Genomic DNA, 9,843 nt, shown 5'->3' with positions numbered 1-9,843 from the left:
TGTGACATAAAATCAGTGATATGGGTGTCTTTGGTCAGTAAATAAGCTGTGGTATCAAGCAGAGTTATGATTTGCGGTTCTTGGACTTCTCCATGAGGATGAAGATCGGAATAAAATAGAAGTGATGGTTTTGTGAGGGGTGACTTTCAGGGAGGTTAATACTGACTTTGGTCCTTATGATTCAGAATTCGAGGCTTCTATCCCATAAATCAAAAAGGAAGCCATACTGCTGCTGCATGTTGTTAAATTAGTTATGTTTTGAACATAGGTTCCTGGCAGCAGAGATGGTTTTGATGTGCCTATGCTCTTATGGCTCTCATGCAAGTTAGCCCTCCTGGATTGCTTCTAATTATTTTAATTTCAGCCCTACTAACATACATGCAGTTCTGGCTTCAGTTTCTGTAGCACCCTACTTTGGGATCTAGATGGGGTACCCAGGTGTCTAGACCAGTTTTGCAAAGAGAATTAATATACGGTTTGGCAAGGCACAGTACTGCCTTAATCCAGCCTTGTGCCTTTTTGTACCATCTTGCCAGATTTTTTTTGTGGAGTGGTAAATACAGCAACGTGTTCTCTCTTGAGATATTAACATTTCTGGATTTGTGGCATGATTTGACAGGATCCAGATGCCCAATACGTATTTTTCCAGTGCTGTTGCCTTGAGGCATATCAGGCTCCAAATGTTCAAGGTGCAGTAGAGAAGCTAACTAATGTTCTCTGTTGAATCAAAATTTGGAAACTGGAGTTTGGAAAGCTAGGACAAACTAACTGGCAAGACCTGGCAGAATTCAGTATTCAGAGCCAGATTTTCAGAACATCTTGATTCGCATGGTTGCAACCAACAGATCCACGCTGGTTCTTTATTTAGACGTGTTTCAGGCACCCAACAACAAAAAGTTAATCAGCCACTAAACCACTGCCTCTCGGCTGCACAGGGAGAATGAAAACTGGTAAAGTGCTTTATACACCTGCTTTTTACTTTTGTTCTATTTGGACACACTGATACAGGGACAAGATTAAGTGGGAGCCCAGCGCAGCTAACGCTTCACTTTTTACCACCGCGGCATGTTGCTCCTGTTCCACGCCACAGGCTCGGATGCTGAAGCTCTGCCGCCCGGAGCGTTAGGGACCGCTGCCACGGCCTCGGTCCCCGCCCCTGCCGCTCTCACAGCCCCGGGGGACCCCCCGCCCGCGCCGTCGTGAAGGGAGCCATGGCTGCCCGGGGAACCTCCCCGGGAACGGCGGCGGAGCCCGGCTGAGCATCCCCGGGGACGGCGGGCGAGCGAGCGAGCGCCGGTGCCGGGCTGGGGCGGGCCGTGACTCATCCGCCGGGTCCAAGAGGGGAAACTCCCGCTGCCGCCGGGCTCCGCCGCCGGTGGCACAGCGCATGTGCGGAGGCTCCCTGCCTCCGCGCTGCTCCTCGCACCCTCCCTCCCTTTCGCCTGCCCTCCCTCCCTCTCTCCCTCCCTGACTACTGCCTGCCCGCCGCCGTCTCCCTCTTCCTGCCGGCTGGGTGCTGAAGTTGGGCGGATGGCAGCAAACCCGCTCCGCTAGGGACGAGCCGCACCAACCCTTGCCGGGATCGCTCAGCGCCAAACTGCACGCAGCCGGGCGGGGGTGGGTAAGGCGCTCCGCTTTTATTTAAGCCTAAATCGTGTTAAACAGCATCAAAATGTCTGCTTTATACTGATGCACGGAGGGGAGAACATTAACCAAATGGGGGCAGGAAGAGGAAGAGGAGGGAGGGAGGAGAGAGGGAGGATGGATGGAGGGTGGTGGAGTGCAAGCGACAGAAAATGCATTTACCGGGGGGACCGACTGTGTGTCAGCGTGTGTGCATGTGTGTGTGCGTTTGTAACAACGGGCGGTTGCGGCACCGAGGCTGCAAGGTGGGGTGCGTGTGCATTTGTGCGTGTGTGTGTCTCCCTGCTCGCGATGCACAAAGGGGTGGGGAGAGGTGCTGCTGGGCTCTGCCCGCTCCCTCCCTCGCCGCACCCCCCTCGGTTTGTGTCTGGCGTGCCGCGGCTCCGCCGAGGCGATGTCGCGGGGCGTCTGCCGCGCCGGGCGATGTTGCCCAGCCCGGGGAGGGACCGGGCCGCCCCCGGGGAAGCCGAGGACATGGGCTGGCGATGTGACAGGAACCAGCTCGCGGATAAGGCAGCGCTCCTGCTTTTCCTCTTGACCTTCCGCTCCCTGTAACGCGGGTCTGCTTGGCGGGAGGGGAGCGGGGGAAAAGTGTTGTAATTATTATTATTGCTGCTGTTATAATTTTAATCTGAGAAGCCGGTGGAAGGTGAGGGTGAACAAACGAGTCGTTGCTCTAAGATCAAGAGTTGCTCTTCTATCTCTCCCTTTCCACGGTCCCCTTTCTCGGTAGCCCCCACCGGGCCGGGCTGGGCCCGGGGAGCCCCCGCCTCGTCGGCGGGGGAACGCGGCGGGGGCCGCCCCCACCTTGGGGCCGCGGTCCCCAGGCGGCACCCAGCCTCCCCCGCCCGCCGTACCCTGCGGCACCGCCATACCTCTGTCCCGGCCTCCTTCCCGCCCCTCCCCTGGAAATGTCGGCGGGATGCGGGCGGGGGCGGCGGGCGGACCAGGCGGCCGGGCGCGGCCGGCGGGATAGGGGCTGCTCCCGCTCCAGCCCCGGCCCCGGTGCCGAGCAGTGCGGGACAGCGCAGCGCCGTCACGGCCTCGAGCAGCGCCGGGCTTCCCTGCGCCCTGGGAAACACCAGCTGCCGCCGCTTCCCGGTGCTGCGGGGGATGCTATAAGGCTCCCCAGTGCCCGAAACCCGCGGCGTGCGGCTCCTGCGGTTCTTCACCTCTCCCTAGGATGAAACTGCCCTCAATTAAGAAAGCTGAGGTTGCCTATCTTGCTGAGCTGTCAACCCTGTGTTGCACAATTTACAGTCACCTCTTCTTGTTGATTTAGAATGAAGCCTTAACTGCACTGCCAGGCATAGAACTGGCAGGGCTAAAATTTAGGATTTTCAGTATTTGGTTTCTTCATTTCTGTATCTGGATTTTCACCAACGTGTGTCATAGGTTTGCAGGCAGATGCTTTTGCAAAATGGATGAAATCTCAAATATCCTGCCAGGTAAATGTAAGTAAGTGACATACCATTTGGCAACAGTATTACGGGTAACAGGTGATAAATAGCTTTCTGCAAATGTAATATGCATGTAGGGCAAATGTGGGGATTTCTATGAAGGACATTAATTCTTTTTCACAGCAGTAGATGCTAGTGTCACCGTCCTTACGTAAATTGGTAGGGAATTTTTCTGTGGCACAAACCATTTAGGCAAACATATTATTTAACCTTTAAAAGGAAACAGTGTTACACACTGTTATAAAATATAGACTTTTATTTAGGTTAATACTCAATATAAGCAAAGTCCTAAGAAAAGATACGTGCCCCACCCCAATAAGTTTGCGGCCTAGGGCACGAAGGCTATGATACACAAAAGCACTTACCTCCCTAAAATACATTAGGCATTTAAATGCCTTTCTCCATCAGGGCCTAAGATCCTTTTAGGTAGCCAAAATAAGAACATAATTTGATTAAAAGCATACGATCAAAAAAATTGCTATAGTGAGTTGGACACCTAGTCCAATATCCTGGCTCTGACTATAGTCATTAGCAGATGCTGAAGGGAGAAAAACGTAAGAAACAGGACTGGTATCCGGCGATATACTTTCAAGTTCCAGCAAACCGTAGTACAGGGATTTCTTAAATGGGGATTTGCTCCCAGACCACTGTATTTAATGAGCCCTGGAATTTCTCTACTCCTTTTTTAAAAATCCATTTATACTTCGGTCTCAACCACTGTGGCAATGAGGCCCACAATTTAATTATAATTTGTGGGAAGAAGTACTTCCTTTTCACTATGAACCTGCTGCCTGATAATTTCATTCAGTGCTCTGTAGCTTTCGTATGTGACAAGGAGTGCGCACTGTGCCTGTACAAGGTGCTAGGAGTCCTCTCACACCAGAGCAGGTACAGTGCTGGCAGATCAAGTCCCTTCATTTTATCTGTCACTGAGTCAAAAGGTCTGTCTAGGGATGTAAAGCCATATTCAGCCCTTGGTCTTTATGTTGAAATCTACAGATAAGAATAGTCATTCTTTTTCTTGTTATGCAACATGGACACTTGTGCACAAAGAATTGCCCTGAACCCATGAACTCATTTCAAGAAGGCTCCTGAAAAGCTGTCTGTTGAAAATTAACTCCCTGCACTATTGATTGGAATTGAAATCTGACTGACAGCTTGGTGAAAAATTCCCTATCCTAATCCAGTTTTCTGTCTACCCTGAAAACAAGATTAAATGTGTTATTCTCAAACTGCAATTCTTCGTTTTAAAAAGTCTGCTACATACTAAATACAAACTACATGTCAAAGGACACGTATCTGTGAACTCTGTACATTTGAATTAGCATCACTTCTAATTGTTCTGTGTAACATTCATAATAAGGATGTGCATATTGAACAACATGGATAGTTCTAAAAGTAAAGTTTAAACGTCCCACAAAATCTTAACTGATTTGGAAGGAGCTATGACAGAAATTCTTCTACCCGAGAGGACTACTGAGTTTGAATCAGGCTTGAGGAGCACTATTATTGATCAGACCAACATTGGAGAAAGCTTCCCTGATGTCACCAGCAGCCCCACTTAATTTCATCACAAGAATAATAAAGAAATAGGAGACCAGAGAACTACAAAAGCACAACATGAATCCAAAGACCCGGGAGTTCTCATAGTTTGAAATCAGTAGCAGACACAACTTGGAGCAACAGAATCCACAGCCGAATGTGTACAAGTGGAGAACAGTATAAGCCACATGAGTTGAGAAAAAAGTAAAAATACTGGCAACCTCAGATATTGTAATCCTCATCTCCCAAAAAACTAAAAGATGAAGAGACTTATGAATATGCTAGATGTGTATTAAGTGAAATAGTATTCGCCCATACAGAAATGTCCGTCACAGTTCCATTAGCTCCTTCCTGATCATGTCTCCATGATGGCAGGTAGGGATTTATTTTGCACTTGTACAAAGTTCTCAACTTCAACTTTTTAAATGAAAAATACTTCCTTACCATACTTGTTATGCTTGCTGTGTGACTACAGAAGAAGTTTTCTGAGAAAAATTAATGTGCTAATTAGCTTGAGTTAAAATGTATTAAAAACTAAATCCTTCAAGAAATTTAGCATTTCTGTTGACCTCTTCATTGTCCTAAGTTGTCTTGATAATGAATAATGCAATCGAACTTTCCATAGTGTTCATTAATTAAAAGCTTGTGCATAGGGTAGAAAAACAAATTAATAGATTAAGTTGTAATTAAGTTTATCTGTTCATAGTTACAGCTGATGGCTATAACTATACAGGCTGTAAGTAGGCTTGTGTGAGTAGATTTGCTGCTGAATCCTGTGGGGCTCCTGCACCCTCCAAAGAGGCTCAGCCATTCAGCTCGGCACTGAGTCTGGTAGAGGTCCATACATGTCTCACTCTGATCCCTTGGCAAATTAACCAATCCAGAGATATTTTTTCTGTAAAAATTCTGTGTTTCAACCTGAAGTCGGTTATCCGCATTCAAAAGGTTTCTCTGGGCACTGCTGCTGTCTCTAACGTGCAGAAAGGAAGCATCCATGCGGTGTGACTGTGACAGGAACCTAGGGGAAAACATTTCAAGCACATAAACAGATGAATTCAGGGTCTGCACTGCTCCTCCTGCCCAGTCACTATGTAACCTGGGAGTTGGTTAAACATTGGTCCTCCAAACCAGTGTAGGGGCTTGATTTCCCAGCATGCTTTATCTGCTTTGCACTGCTCCATTGATGCAAAATTGAAGTAAGCTCAATTCAAGTGATAGGTGTGCTTTGAATTATTTGTGTTGATATGGTATACTGACAAATATGGTCTTAAATAAAAAAAAAAAATATAATGCAATCAATTTAAGATTGATTCTATCATATCTTCATGTAAGTTTTGAGTGATAGCTTTGTCTTTATGTTCCTTGTTTATACAATATGAATGAAATCCTTCTGACCTTTCATACAATCCAAATTTTCCATACATTATTAACTTTGTAAGCAAACAGCAGTAAGTTCTTAGAAGTCAGTAAATTTCTAGACAGAATGCATGTGGGGAATTACAGGTAGAGAGGTGGAATAGAAATAAAAGCTTAATAAAATCTTAAAACCTAAAGCCAAGCATTATGTATTACTTAAAGACACTCAGACATCTGAAACACTACATCTGCACTGCATAATCTGTCTTCATGCAAAAGTACCATATTTCTAGCCTAGTTTCTTTAGTGATAAAGGGAGTAAACTAGTGAGCACTGCATTAACCTGGATATACAACCTCTGTTACCAAAGCAGCTTCATTTAAAGCAGCTTGGTTGCTCTCTCCAGTGATGCCAGCATTGTGCTTGCTGAAATACGAGAGATCACAAGCTGGACCACTCTATATTGCCCTCACTCTATACGTGCAGACTAGCAGAGAGTAAAACAGGGTGATGCTCTCTTTAAATGGAGACTGCCACTCTGTCACAGCTCCCTGCTGTAAAAGTCAATTGCTTATGCCACTTTATAATAATTTTAGTTATGTGCAAGTCCAAGCAAGACTTGTTCTTGCTCTGTTTTAGGAAGGCTGAATATGGTTCGGGCTGTTTTGCTGCATTACGTGTTGCTGTGTTGTGTTTTGCTGCTCTGTGTTATGCTGTAACAATGTCTTCATTTATCAGGAACTCATGTCAAAAACAGTAAAATAATCCTATGAGATAGGGCAATGAAACCATTGAAAACAGGGATCATGGATGGAGGCTGTCATGGTATCATTAGCACAGCACGTTTATGCCTGCTGTAGTTCAGACTGCTTTCAAGTGGGAGAGCTCGAGACCCTGGGCACGCTGAGAGGCAACACGTCCCAGGCACGTCACAGCAGTGGTGAGGAGCTGCAGGAGTCCTCACATCTCACGGCACCACTGGCTGACTGCTATCACCATATACACACTGATCCCCTAAAAACCTAAATTAGAGGGAAATGTACAATAAGTTTTTAATACCATGTTTACTGTCTGTCATTTATATAATGAGAGCAGCCTTCTGAAGTAAGGAATTTCTTATCTAATCCACCTTACTATGTCAGCACTGCAGGCAGCACACACTTTCCAATAGTCACATTGCGCCAGGCCTTTGGGTGGTGTAGATGCTGCTTTCTCAAAGATTTGCATCATAGGAAAATCAAGAACAGTGAGTAATAGCTTCCTGTACAAGGACTTCACAAGTAGCCCTGTTTTAATTAATGTAGGTGGGAAGTGTGGTCCCAATTACTCTGTGTCCAAAAGGTACTTCTATTTCCAAGTCTTATTATCTTCAGAAATTACAAAGCCCTAAAATATTAGCCAGATATTTCATAGCTTTCAAGATGAGTTTGGGAAGAGAGGAATAAGTTATTTTTTATCATTTGGATGTAACAGTTGAAAAATATATCCGCAAGTTATTTTGATGCTTAAGTCTAAACTAGTTTGTTGGAATGCAGTTGTCATATAATGGTTTGATAATCTAACCGATACAGCTTGATATACCTGATAATCTGGTAACCAGACTTTAATTTGTAGCATTTTTTTCACTGTTATGTGTATTAATTGTGTTCAAAGATTATTATAAATACTTACTGAGGCTCACAATGTAAAAAAACAAACCGCTGATAGTAATAATCAGAGTCTGAGCTGTATGGTAAGCATCATGCTGACTAGAATAGACAAGGATGTTTTAAAATTCTGTGTCTGATTATTTTATATGTAAGATCAAGTCATAGAGCTACCACAAAAAATCAAGTAAGTGCTCATGTAGCAAGTATCTTGAACAAGATAAAAGGAATACCTCTACCCAGTGAATGTAACAAATTCATAAATTATGAAGTTATGAAAGTGGTAGCTTTGAGCTGATAGTTCACATAGGACTGGGCGTTGGTCAGTCATTCAGCATCCAGTGATTCACTGTAGAGAAATCTGACTGTTTATTGGATTTGTCCTGAGCAATCTCTGCAGAAGAACCATCCCATATCAAGGGTCTTATCTCAAAGCCTATGTCTGCACCACAGATTGTAACGTAGAGTTATCTGGCAAAAGCTGGACACTTGAAAAATCTAGTTAAAGTGGGAGAGTTAAATAGTTAAAGCAACACTGAGCCCTGTGCAAGAAAATTACCTTATTTTGCCTTTACTATCCGTACATCATCTTGCATCCTGCAGTATAGACTGCTCAGAAACTGAGAAATTCACTCCTTTTTAAGCTAAATGGCTCCTGAGGGCATTTACCGTGGAATATATTCCATACTCCTTCAACCGTTATCTTAGCTCTTCTTAAGCCAGCTTTGATTGATCAATAACCCTCTTCATCTGAAGGCATCACAACTGTTCTTTCAATAGCAGTCAGTGAAAAATACAGAAGTGACATGGCTTTCACATGGCTGTCTAAGATTTCAGCTTCATGTAGCCAAGGTAGCACAGCTTTTTTGGGTGCAGGATTGCACTGAACCCTTTGTTAGGTTGCCGTGACTCTCAGTTCTTGTTGGAGTCCCAGATTATATCTCCATAAAATAACAAAAGCCTGAGCTTGTGCATCAGAACCTGATTGTCTATACAGTAAATCATTAGAATGATTCCAGACCTGGCTGTAAAGTTACCACAGTCCAGGGACCATTCCCAATAAAATGCTTGTCTGAGGCTGTCCTGTTATCCAGAGCAAGTCAGTCTAATTATATGAATACAACTAAATCGGCCATTTGGCCTCAGAGCCAGAGAACAAGCCCGGGAATTGCTTAGCTTTCCAGTAGAGACACATGACATCTCTTCAGGATATAGCCTTCAGCCTCTGACTTTGGCCTGTGTCCTTTCTTCTTAGGCATATCATATTAGATTCCACCAAAATAAATCCATATTTGCTGTGATTTACTTACCAGTGCATCCAGATCACCTTAAGTTAGCGACTTTTTCTGTTAACCTATATTGTTCCCTCGATATTTACCTGCAACAAACAGTATCATTAGTGGTTTTTATGGTTCCTTCTGTTTTGTTCAGAATAGAGGGGAAGGTTGTCAAGTGGTATAAAAGAACATATTCCTGAAGGATCCAATTAAAAACACACCTGCTTAATAATTATTCCCAATTTTTAATTTCAGACCAAGATTTATGAATTTTTAATACATCTAATATTTATCATGTTGATTTTTTATCATGTTTATTCTGCAATGACAATGTTGTGTGTACTGTCAGAAGTGAACATATTTGTATTTATAATATAGCCATCAAATTCAAATCTTATATAAGTATTAATATAACTGAATCTCATATAAATCTCAAACATATGTAGTTTTAAAATTTGTATTTAGCATAACTCATTGAATGACTTAAACTATATTGAGATCATTCAAGTCCTTCATGTGTTTATTAATATCAATATTCTATCAAACCCATGGGATGAGGTGGGTATCGTTTATGCTCAATATTAATTTCTTTCATATGTAAGAGGTGAGAGAATTGTTCAAGCATATTTAGCAAGAAAGTGTAGAGTTTAGGGAAGGGGAGTGGCTCATATCTGTGCATAATATGATAGGAAAACTATATACCTTGTGTGACTTCTGAGCATTTTTCTTGGTCAAGCATATAATGCTGTGACAGATACTGTGATCTGATTTCATGCAATATGTAAAAGCAGGTGACATTTCAGGAACTTTTAAGAAAACAGAGAATCCAAAAAGCTCAGAATGGTAAAAGGGGAGGGGACTGTCCTTCATACTATTATTATTATCTTGAGAATCTAGACAATTTAATAAGCACTGAAA

General features: G+C 43.8%; 1 protein-coding gene across 4 annotated transcripts in view; it reads left to right on the top strand.

Annotated features, from left to right (window-relative positions):
• Nucleotides 1-1,200: 1,200 nt before the first annotated feature.
• The window catches only part of RGS17 (regulator of G protein signaling 17), a 77,869-nt gene continuing 69,226 nt past the window's right edge, over nucleotides 1,201-9,843 (top strand). The window contains exon 1 of one of the 4 annotated variants that reach the window (XM_065834479.2): nucleotides 1,201-1,621. The gene's annotated coding sequence lies outside the window, so the exon portion shown is untranslated. The remainder of the gene's footprint in view (nucleotides 1,622-9,843) is intronic. The other 3 variants (XM_065834478.2, XM_065834477.2, XM_065834480.2) reach the window with 3 other exon arrangements.

This window comes from Patagioenas fasciata, chromosome 3 (assembly GCF_037038585.1).
Source record: "Patagioenas fasciata isolate bPatFas1 chromosome 3, bPatFas1.hap1, whole genome shotgun sequence".
Lineage (NCBI taxonomy): Eukaryota > Metazoa > Chordata > Aves > Columbiformes > Columbidae > Patagioenas > Patagioenas fasciata.
This window is presented reverse-complemented; position numbering and strand designations above follow the sequence as displayed.